The sequence below is a fragment of the Python bivittatus genome, unplaced genomic scaffold, assembly GCF_059951505.1.
Source record: "Python bivittatus isolate LINGU-HERP-01145 unplaced genomic scaffold, Pbiv_v1 ctg000020_np1212, whole genome shotgun sequence".
In the NCBI taxonomy this organism is placed as follows: domain Eukaryota; kingdom Metazoa; phylum Chordata; class Lepidosauria; order Squamata; family Pythonidae; genus Python; species Python bivittatus.
The window spans coordinates 16,739,819-16,752,674 of record NW_028277030.1 but is presented as its reverse complement, the minus strand read 5'-3'; positions in this window follow the sequence as shown (position 1 = coordinate 16,752,674).

Here is a 12,856-nt window from a genome sequence, read left to right as displayed (position 1 = left end):
TCTATCTGTTGGAGGGTCCAAAAAGGCAGTTACACTTGCCTGCCTAAAACAAGAAATACTTGATCTTCTAATTCTTTTCTTACACCATTTCCCCAGACTGGTCCTCTCCAAAAGTGTCAGGACTACAACTCCTGAGTGAAATGGAATTTCTGGGAGTTATTAATCCTAACACTTCTGGTTGTTGAAATGTTAGGAATAAGAAGTTGAAGAAGGCTGAGCGGGATCAATCTTTTGCCTTCTGTATACATAGGCCACTCGAGAGAAAAGAGGTGTCAAAGTTAGACTTTGGGTCCTACTTTCAAACCCAGCCTACAAAGGAAGAAAGAATAATTTATTTGTATGAATTGACTGCACAGGACTTCTTCTTCTTGGTTTTGATCCCCCATGATATCATCTATATCCATTTCATGCATACATTTTCCCTTCAGTTTCTTACTTCAATATATCAGTTCCAATTAGGGATACGCAGAGAGCTGCAAGAATCTCAGAAATTGGAAATTTGGGCTGATCTTCTCTGGGGATATTATGATCCATTGCCCCAAACGACAGATTTCCTAAAACAAAACTATGTTCTCCCATTTATTAATATGGAAGAAATAGAAATGAATAACAGTTCTGTTTTTCAGCAGAATAGGATGCAACTTGTAAGCTGCTATGTATCAGATAACTGAGGCAACATAAAATCACAATCAATCAATCTTATGAACCTTGCACTAAATTTGATACAGTTATTATTCAAGTTATTCACTTTGGCTATTGTTTTCTCATTAATTACAAAGCTAAAGTTTCCCTTGAATTAAATCTGAGTTCCAGTGACTTCATGGGCAAGTTATTCTTTTGAGCAGCAGTAAGAAAGTTGCTTGCCCTTGCTTTCTTCTGGGAAGTTTTCACCTTCCCAGTCTAGTCTAGAAGCACTGAAGTACTATCCAGGTCCAACCTTGCTTGACTTTCAAGATTAACCAAGGCCACTAGGAGCTGTTATCAGAGCAGGGCCTCCCTTTGAGTAACATGGATAAAATATACCCCCACCAGAATTGGGTGGAAGTTGCAAGCAAGCTAGAATGTTATAAGAGGCATGAAAGCATGAAACATTTTTTGAGAGCTACATACTTTGAGAATCTGGTTTCTAAGTCAGAGGAGAGTGAAGTCATGGAGTGGGGTAGAATTTCAGACAGTGATTAATAAAAAATAAGCAAGGAAAGGTCTAGTCAAATTATGGAACTGACCACATGTGCTCAACCAAAAGTAATAAATAAACATGGAAGACACTGCTACACAAAGGAGAATCCCAGGAAGATTTCTTTTTCTTTCTAAACTGTTTTGATTAAAATAGGCTTTGCTCCACTAGTATGGGGATTTGACCCACCTGAAAGGGGGATGGATAGATGGATGGATGGATATCTCTCTGTCTCTGTCTCTGTCTCTGTCTCTTTCTTTCTTTCTTTCTTTCTTTCTTTCTTTCTTTCTTTCTTTCTTTCTTTCTTTCTTTCTTTCTTTCTTTCTCTCTCTCTCTCTCTCTCTCTCTCTCTCTCTTTCTCTCTTATTTGCAGATGCAAACCTTCCTTGAGCAACATGATCTTTTTTCCTTTTCTTCTCTAGATTGCAGAGTGGGGAGATTTCAAGGATCTAAGTGCAGAGAAACTGGCTTGATTATGAGGATGAATCTGAATCCTTTCCTTTTCTCCCTCTCATGACAAAGCATGAAAACTTTTCCCCTCCCTTACGGTTGCTGCAATGCCACCACTTGTAACTCTGTTCAGGATGGAGATTCAGCTGGAGGGCATGACAAGCTGACACTCCACTCTGCCTTGGGATCTTGGGTCAGACCAAAGCCACAGATAGTTTTACTTAAGAGGTTCCAGCTATAGAAGAAAAGGGCTAGATTAATAACAAGCAATTACAAAAGATAAGGTGATGTGTATTTCATTTTCCAGCTCTGTTTCCAGCTCTAACACTGTTATGTAGACGGTTATTTTTATTCAAACAGCTGCAGCATGTAGAGGGTAATTTTATTTCAAATTGTACTTTTATTTTATTTAGGTAAGTCTTTCCCCTCCATGGATCCCCAGACATTGTTGGGCTTTAGTTTTATAACCCTCAGCCAGTATTGTCAAAGATGATGGGAGATATTGGACTGGATAACCTCCAATGTACCTTCCAACTCTATGATCCTATGTAATTCAACAGCATCTAAGAGACTCAGGGGACTGGGTGAGAGGGAGACCGGGTCCCCAGATTCTCAGGGGAAAGCATTTTTCTCAGCTCTCCTGACTCAGATCTTTTGAGTAGAGGGGCCAGAGCTGAACTGAAACTTTACATTGTGTCAGCTTGGTTTCTCCCTCACAAGGGCGACTGTAACCCATAAAGGCATCAGAGTGTACCAGGCATCAGAGCTCACGTGCGTACTGATTCCATATGTGGTTTTTGAAATGGCAACGTCTTGTTTTGTTTTGTTTTGCAGCAGATACCATGGACCACCAAAAGAAAAGCAAATGGTGGCTTCCGTGCAAAATGGTGCCCCATGCACACAACTTCCTTGGCCTATGATAGAAGTAGTATCTTTTGTCAGGCCTGTAAATAGTCCGCTAGGTGGAAGGAAGAGGGAAGCAGGGTGTTTTCAGAGGGGGATTATTCTGGCAGAGTCAACTACATCCTCCTGAAAAAGTGGAATGGCATTCCTCTCAATACCAATCCATCGGAGAACTCTGGTCAGAGCTCATATAATATGGAACATGCCTGCCTATCTCTTGCATTCAACAACAGTCTCCATTGTTGTAAATTAAGATAGGAGAAACTCTTAACTTTTGACCAACATGCTATATTTCTGAAAATCTACCACGGATGATTCCCAAACATTTCTGGTGGTGAAGCATGGATATATGAACTTGATCATGAGAATAGGTGGTCAAAAATCGGTCAGAAATGTTAATGTTTCTTGATGCCTGTAGTTTTACCCAGACTCCCTGCTCTCTCATCCCATGGAAATTAAAGTTGGTAACGATATCTCTAGACTAATTATTGCTCTGGAAGGTAGAGTCTCAAACATTTGATTCAGCCAAATTGGTGCAACTAAAATGACCCAGTCTTTAATGAATGACATAAATAAGAGTGGATCCTAGTTCTTAGGGGGTGAAACAGTCAGTGACAGAGAATCTCAGCCAGTAGAAGAATCTTTAAGGCAAACCTACTTTTCACTGTTGTTGATTTTTTAAATACATATGTTTATAATATTGTTTATTTCATCACCTATAGGAAGCCCAAACTCTTTTTGTTTGGGGCAGAAGCTGTTTCCCATATTAGCATTTTGGAAACAGGTGTCCCAGCTCATTTGGAGGGCACAAGGATGGGGAAGACTGAGCTGCAGTATATAGAAGAAAAATAATAATTGCAGAACTTTTGTCTCCCAGGCTTCCAACTTTGATGTGGCCACTTTTATTTGATTAACTGGATCTCTGGATTTCTCAGGGAGCTTCTTCATCCTGCAGATTTCAGAGCTGGCAAAGGATCAATTAAGCAAGGAATGTTATTACCTTTTCCAAAATCTAAAACCCTTGCCAAGATTCCAGAAGTCTGAAATAAAATACACCTACAAAATTATGTATGCAAGTAAGGCCACTGCTGGCTTAATTCATCTGACAACTTCAAGGCTTCTGGCTAGCATGGTCTTTAATGCTTAAGATCCAACCATAGTTTGGAAAATGCAAATCTCTAAACATACTGTAAACAAGCTTTTATTGCTTACATCTAATGCTGCTTCAAATGTGGAAAAGATTTCAAATTTGAAACTTTTTGAGCTTGAGATGCTCCATTTCAAGCCCAAAGCACTTTGTTTCAAGTTCAAAATAACAATTACAACTGTACCAGAAGGGTACCAGTCCTGTTTCAACCATACTGGAAGCGTTCTGAGGTTAAGTCAGCCTCCTTTCACGTTCAAACACTTGCTTCCAGTTAGAAACAGGGGTTGTTTTGCACTCAGAACTCTTCAGACCAGCTGTTTAAAATGTTTTCTAATCCCTTCCCTTCCTTTCCATTTTCAGTTTTCCCCCACAACAGCTGCCATACTGGGCCCACTGAACTCACTCAGTGTTCACCAGTTTATTATTATATTTTGTCCTGTTAAGGTCCCCCACAACCTTAACAGGACAAAATATTCCCTTTACCTGCCAACATCTTCCTGTTCTGCGTGGATAGTGCCATTTTAATAATGTAATTTCTTTTTTTCAGAAAATGAGATTGCTGTTAGTATGTCACAGGGTTGGCAACCTGGGTTCCATGAGGCTCTCAGCACACATTTTGGGGTATGCTAAATTTCTAACTCAGGGTTTTGGTTTGTTGATTTTTGGGTTTTGAGAGGAGAGGAGAATTTTAAGGGTTTAATTTTATCCCTTGAAACCTCTATAACTCCCACTCTGTATTAATTTTTCTTCTACAAAACTTACGGTACACATTTTGACTGTTGGCATTTTCCACATACACCTCAAATGGGCAGAAATGTTGGTTCTCTCCACCACCACCACCACCACATCATGGCATCACTGGACCTGCTCCCTATGGTCTTCAAGTCCATTTTTTGAAGAGACCCCTCTGCAAGAATGTTGCCTACTTAGTATGTAAAATGATTTCGGCAAATATATTTATGTTCTTTATATGTATATGAGGCAGAGAACGGAGGAAGGAACTGATAGAGTTTAAAGAGAAGAGACATTTAAAGACTTCTGAGATGAACATGTTCTAATGTCATTAATATTTGTTCGGCTATGGGGATGTGTTTTTTTCTCTCTAGTGCTGCATTTTAAAAAAAGAAAGTGTTTTCCTTTCATGACCTCCTGCTGTTCCTTTTCTACCCAAGAAAGAGAAACATAAGCCAGCAAGCTGGTGTTACCAGACCTGGCTTGGAAAGCGTTTTGTATTTCGTTAACATAATTAACTTTGAGCATCATAATAGAGGGGAGAAGCCCCCAAATATCTGGGATCACCATTAGCCACTGGCAATTCAAAACCTCATGTGTCCACATTTTAGGGGGTCACTGGGCCACAAAATGTGAGATCCTCTGTTTTCTTGGCATTGCTATCATTAATTGTGTTTAAATCTTTGTGAAATTATACAGCTTTAAAAAAAAAAACCCTTTGGTACATCCTGATTATTAACTACTTTAGTATTTCTCATCTTGAAGAGCTAACATGGCAAGTTATACTTGCTGTTGCCTAACTTAGTGAGATACAGGTACAGTCCTCAACTTACAACCATTTGTTTAGTGACCATTCAAAGTTATGATGGTGCTGAAAAACGTGACTTACGGCTGGTCCTTGCATTTACGACTGTTTCAGCGTCCCTGCAGTCACATGATCAAAATTCGGGTGCTTGGCAATCAGCATGTATTTACGACATGATCCAGCATCCCAGGATCATGCGATAGCCATTTGCAGCCTACCCAGGCAGTTTCCAATAAGCAACTCAATGGGGGACCGCGTGATTCACTTAACAACTGCAGTGATTCACTTAACGACTGCTGCAAAAATGTCATAAAATTGGGTGCGGTCACGTGATGCCTTGCTTAATGACCACACTGCTTAACGGCAAATTTTCCGGTCCCTATTGTGGTCGAGGGCTACTTGAAGAAGAGCAGGACTGCTAACAGTTCATTGTTTGTAGACATGGCCCTTTACTTTACAAGAGGGCACATATCTGCATAAAAGGTGCATTTGACTGATAGATAGCAGTGGAAATTTAGGAATGATTTTTGTTTCCTAGTCATTCAGTTTTTTCCTATTCTTTATGGACAGTCATCTGTCAAGATTATCTGTCAGCAACTGCTTCTTTCAATTGTTATAAGCTCATGCTTGTGTCATCAGTGATAGTATCTTTTCACCCTGTCTTCTTCTGGATTCTTTTTCTTTTACCTTTATTTTTCCAGGCCTCAAGGTTCTGCATTTTTAATCCAAAATATTTAAGCTTAAAATTCATTATTGTTTCTTCTGGTACATTTACTGGTTTTACTTCAGCTAATATTGAATTACTTGTTCTTCTTGATACCCAAAGTACTCTCAACATTTTCCTCCAGCATTACAGTTCAAAGGCATTGATTTTTCTTTATTCATCTTTTTTAATAGTCCAGCTTTCACAGTCATGTTCCACCTGGGAAGAGCATGACCTTGACAATATGTAATTTTGTTGGAAGTGTGTCTCTAGATTTTGTCTAGATTTGTAATAGTTTTTCTCCTTTGGTAGAGGAGTAGATGTAGTAGTAGACATCTCTTTATTTCAAGGTTACAGTCACCATTCTTCTGGATTTTTGATCCAAGGAAAATAAAATCTATTATTATTTCCACTGCTTCTTCACCAATTGCATTGGATTGGCACTAGCAATTGATAGAATCTTAGTTTTCTTAATATTGAATATGAAATTGGCATCTTGCAGTCTTGTCTTTTACTTTCAACAAGAGATTCCTTAAGTCTTCCTTGCTTTGAAAGGCCAAAATGGTATCATCAGCATATTTTTGCCAGCAATGTTAAACTTCTATTGCTTTTTTTCAGCATTTCTTATGGTACATTCTGCAGATAAAGAGTGATAGTATACAACTTTGGCATTCCCCTTTCCCAGTTTTCAACAAATCAGTTGCTCATTCCATTCTCTAGAAATGATTACTGTAATTTAAATGGGAATACAATACATTTCCAAATAATGGGGAATATTATATACAGGTCAGGAGATCTCTTAACTCTGATTGGACATCTTTGCATTAATCCATGGATCCACAGAAATAATTGGCTACACACAACCATAGAATGTCTGGCTGAATGACAAGACATGAGATAGCTGTATTTCAAATAAACAAGGTTAAACTGATTGAATCACTGCTTGTCACATAGCTGTTACATGTTACCTCCCAGTGCTTAAGGAGATGCTCAGCAAAGATCGGTTATGATAATCCCCCTGTCCAAAATGAAGTCCAGGAGTTGGAACTAAGTCATAAGGTGTGGTATAGTAAGCAGTGTGTTAAACCAGGTTCAATTCCGTCTTCAGTCACAGTAATGAATTAGATGACTTTGGACCAAATCACTATCTCTCAGCCCAACCTGCCTTTGTTGTGGGGATAAAATAAAAGAGGATTCCTATGTAAGCATTCTTCAGTTCTTTAAGGAAAAAATGGGATATACATTTATGCATTTTGTATTTATTTACTGAAATTCACAGATGGTCAATGTGCATTTGGAATGATTGTGCATACGTTCTTCGAGGCTGTATTCCTGGCTCCCTACACATACTAGTCACTGATTCAGTTCTGGGTATAGTTTAAACGCTGATTTTACCCTACAAAGCCCTTTATGGCCTGGTGCCTAGATATGTGCAGGACCACCTCCTCCAACCTATACTGGCCCGACCTATGAGAGCTTCAAGGGAGAAACTCCTCACAGTCCTAAACTTCCAGGAGGGAGCCAAGGCTAGAAAGGGCTGCTTTTCCGGGGCAGCCCCAGAGATGTAGAATAGTCTCCCCACAGAGATCAGGCAAGGCCCCCTCCTCAATAGCTTTCACAAGGTTATTATTCCAGAGAGCGCTGCTGTGATTTTCACCCACTTACTGCACCATCTTTTACTTGTTTCCTTTGTTTCTTTTTAGGTTTACTGTTAAGGTGTATGTGGTTGTTAATGTATTTGTTTTGATTTTATGGTATGTAATTCTGTTTGTGCTTTAATCCTACCATGGACATTCTAATTTCTTTTTCTTTTCCTATCTTGGACACTGCTGAGAGACGTGAGATAGTAGCTCATTGTAACTTCAACAAATAAATATTCCCACTAGATAGATTTTATCAGGATATTAAGTATTGTCAACTATTTTGAACTTTTTGGTGGCCATAAAGGGATTTGAAACTAATATGCATCTATTTTCTGGAATTATATTGTTCCTGATACATAATTCCTTGGATTTTAATTTTTCTTTCTTTCTTCTAACTAAAGTTTTATATTATAGGAACTGTTTAATAAAAAGCACACAAGCAAGCAATCAAATAAATAATGTCCTGTGCAAGAACATTCTTAGCACATCATGCCTGTGTAAGCAGCAGCATCAGCCGGCAGGGTTCAAAGTTGGGAAGAGGGTGGACGGAGCATCACAACACAAGTTCCGCTCCTTTTTTTTTTATGTGCCTTGATATGACATGTAGGCTCAAGCAGTGTGCATTGCAAACCTCCCGCTGCCATCTTGCTAATGTTGAGAACCCCTGAGGATGCCACTTTGTGAGAGTACTGGCACGCTATAAAGGAGTTACTTAGTCTGATAGAAAACTGTAACGGCGTGTGGAAATGATCATGGGAGACAAGAGGAAGAGCCACAGACTGGACAACTGTCATGTAAAAGCTATCTCAGTCCACAGAAGGGGGGGCATGAGAAGCATTTCAGAGGGACCCTCCCTCTCCCTAGGAGAGGAGGGGAGAAATACTTTCAGTCTTGCAAGATTCTATTAATGTAATTCTATAATGAGAGCCCATTTGGTGTAGTGGTTAAGGCATCAGGCTAGAAACTGGGAAGCCAAGAGTTCTAGTCCCACCTAGGCACAAAGCCAGTTAGGTGACCTTGGGCCAGTCACTCTCTCTCAGCTCTAGGAAGGAGACAATGGCAAACCACTTCTGAAAAACCTTACCAAGAAAACTGCAGGAACTAGTCCAGGCAGTCTCTGAGAATCAGACACAATTGAACAGATTATTTTTTAAAAAAAAATACAATAAAGATAGAGTTAGTACTTATAGTTGTGTAGTCCTCAAAGTCCAGACAACTTCTAACAAAAACTTTCTTTCCTCATGGTGGTAGAAAAGGCAAGGAGGAAGAAAGAACATCTTTCCATTCAGAAGGCCAGCTGAAGATGAGAGGCTAAGAATGTCCTCTTCCGAGTAGAAACAAACAGAGGGATTCCACCACTTGCTACCTCTCCTGAGAGTGTCCCTTGTGATCAATAGGATTAAAAGTGCAATGAGTTGATGTTTCTGGAGGTGCAGCTCTAATGTGCCTATAATTCATACCTATTAATTAAAAAGCAACCAGTGTATTCTAGCAACATGTCTCATGGCTATTTAGTTTATTTAACTACTCTTTTATATTTGCACTAGTAGTCAGTGTTTATGGATGTGGTGGAAACAAAGATAGTTTGCAAGGAGAAAAAGGTATAGAGAAGTATACTAAATGGCATGTGGTTAACTAGTATTAATTATGTCTCATTTCTTTTTCTTTATCTAATGCCATTAATTTATTTGCTTACTATTAATTAGTAAGCAATTAGTAAGTAAATTATTAGTACTATTAATTTATTTGTTTTCATAATTAGTAATTTATTTGCTTCCATGTTAGTAAAACTGAGAGTACTTACTGCAGGAGGATGGAAGAATAATTGAGAACATAATGAGAAGGAGGGCTGTTATTATTGTTTAAATACTTAAAATGGTCCTCATAAGAGGTGGCTCTCATTGACTAGGATTGGAGCCAGAGACTGGAGTAGCAGAAGATTATAAAGAGGGAGGAAACCAAGCCAAGATCACAGATTCTTTCCCCCTCCAACAAGACCCTCACCCAATTCTTCTTTAGTTGTTGTTGTTCAGTCGTTAAGTTGTGTCTGACTCTTCATGACCCCATGAACCATATCGCGCCAGGCCTTCCTGTCCTTTCTTCTTTAGGCAATAGCTCAGTTACCCCAAATGAAGGCCCTGTGGTGAAGCCACCTCATGACTGGTGACTAGGGCCTTACTATATGTTTACCACAGAGCCAGCTGAAACTGGAGTAAACCTAGCCAAAGAATTTGCCCTCGTGGATCAACAATCTTACATATTGACAACAACTGACACTCCCACAGAGAGGAACTGGAGGTGAGGAGACAGAGGATATAAATGACTCTCCAACTCCAGGCTTAACAACTGGAAATTCTAATGAATCATTCAGATTAGGTTTGCTAACATTAATAGATATATTTAGCAAACAACAACAGGATCTAAATAGCCTAGTTTACACGTGGGCACAGGATATCTCCATGATGAAATCCTTTTCAGCAGAGTGTAAAGACCCCCTACAAACATTGACAAAACGGACACTTAAAACCATAAATGGAAAAGAACATAAACCAGAAGACACCCCAGTGGGATATCCACCAGCTACAGTAGGCCATATTCCCAATCCTGAAGGAGAGGAGATGGAAATAATAACTGGGACACAAAAAACAAAAACACCCAAGGGAGGCGTTAAACTAAGAAAGGAGGCTAATAAAAAGGGAAACCAAATCAAGAAAAGTAAAAATGTTAAAAACCTGGAATCTCGCAGATCAACAAAGAAATTCAAGCTAAACTAGCTGTTGTGTATCATGGAAACTGAATGTAAAAAGGGAAAACAATCGGAAAAGTCTCTGAATAATTCAGGGAGAAAAAAAAGTGCAAATACAAGAAGAATAAAGAGAAGCAGATATTACAAAACTAATGGAATACAAAGAGTTTAGGGGCAAACAAGTAAGCCCTACCCAATTAGAAGCAGACAGTAAATGCATAGAATTTAACAAACTTAATACACAAGTTGATTCCATTGAAGCTTCCTTTTTTAAGAACTATCCAATAAATATTGAGATTGAACAAAATACTTGGCATTTACAATTGATCCCTACCAAACTGGTCTTTATTAACTACCCCAAACCTAGTTGTTTGCAGGCCCAGTTTAATGGAAAAATATACTTTGTTCATCTGATGCAATCTTTAGATGTAACTGACCTCTCAACAAAAGATAATCAAGTTGAATTTCCATTTTATAACTATATAAATGTCAGAGCAATCGTGACTTTTGGATCTACAGCAATGGCTAGTTTGGTGATGAAGAAAAACATTTTTCGATAGGGGTAATGGCCAACTTCAAACAACTACACATTCTGTGAAGTTTATAAAAACAACCTGAACCAATTAATACCAGAAATAGAAAGAACTGAAGTTCCACATATACATATCACAAGTGGAGGATATTAAACAACACCCAGCTAAGGACAATGAAAGGACAGAGCTGGGGAAAAGCTTACTTAGTGCAGAAGTAAACCTCCCAATAACACGTGTGTTATCAAAAGAAAGAGCTCTGGCAAAGCAACATACAGAAAACACTGTTAATGATCATGAAGGGAGTTATACAAATGGACGTATCTGGAACAGCCAGTGATTCACAGAGCATCACCAAATCCATTGCCAGCTGAGATTAAGACAACGAAGCTACATAGCGCAGGAGTTTACAAGACTACTGCAGAAGTGCACAGAACAAAGCAACCAGAATGAGAATCGAACTCAAGACCCTTCAAGGAAGCCCAGGATGCAACATACAAGTTTACACCAAATATCCCTGGGGTTAAAAATAATTGTGTTTATGAAGATACTCAAGAAATTTTAAACTTAATAGTACAAATGAAATGGCCAGAGGATGATTCAATACTTCAAAGGAAGAAAGGACCAGAGGTCATACTCCAACATAACAACAACTTTGCAGACAAAAATAGTCATCGGTTCCAAATCCAAAATGAGGTTAATCAACAGAGTTGACAAAAAACTAACATGAAGACATCTACAGTTAAATGTATATCCTGGAACATTGCTGGTTGGGCAGGTAAGTGCATAGATGGGGAATTTTTTCATTTCTACAAGATGATATGATTTTTCTCCAAGAAACTTGGTTGATGGGAAATAATAGCATTACCTGGCTACAGATGTTTTTATAAATGGGCCAAGAGGGACTGAAAGATGGGGCATGCTGAAGGGGGCTTAATGAGCCTCATCGCAGTACATCTCAATGTGAGAATAGAAGAAATCAATCCTGGAAATTATGGCATAGATGAAATTCACATACTGAGGCTGATATCTAAAAGAAGAACATTAATATGTGTTAACATTTATGTGCCGCCCAGACAACAGATAAATTGGGATAACCTGGAACAGTCATTAGTTGAAGAGTTACATCATCCCACAAGTGCAGATTTAATTATTTGTGGGGATTTTAATGCTAGAATCGGCCCAGGTTTGGAAATATTTAACTTAAGGGATAAAGGCTTTTTTGAAATGGAGGCCATTTTCCCTCTGGGTCATACATCACACAATAAGATCTGGAATAAGTGCAGACTGGAACTACTTCAATTAATGTATAAATGGTCAGTTTACATGGATCACAATGGGATCGATCTGGGGGTTCTTATACATCAGTCAGCCACAGAGGGGGAGCTGTCATTGATTATATATTCATATCGCCCTCACTGATCCTATTAGTACAGTTTTTTGATATTATAGATGGACTAGAGAGTGCTCACTTACTACTTGGCTTGGACCTAATATGGCTATGTGGAAATAACGTAGCACAAGAGAGTCACAATACAGAAGGCACTACAAAGAATCAGAAATGATTAAAGTGGACACTCCCCTTGGCCAAAGCTGTAAGATGAGCGCTACACACTCCAACAATGCTACAGCAGAGGGTCACACTTATTCAAAAACTGGAAAATGCAAATATCATATATGAGGATGTGCCTGGCAATCTTAAACCTCTGAAGTATAAACCACGGCAAGAGAAAATGAGTGAAACCAAAATTTCGTGGTTTAACTGTGAATGTAGACGTGAAAGAAAGGAACTGGCTAGATTAATCAGACAAATTAAGAAGGATAAATCATTTGACAGGGTAGAGGCAGTGAAGGATAAATGCCAAAAATATCAGGTACTGATAAGGAGAAGTAAACAAGATTACTATAAAAGCCAGTGGCAAGAATTAAGACTGTTACGTTTACAAAATAATGACACAAAATTCTGGGAATTAGTTTCCCAAGGCCAGAGAGAAATAAAAGTACTAACAGAAGCACAGAT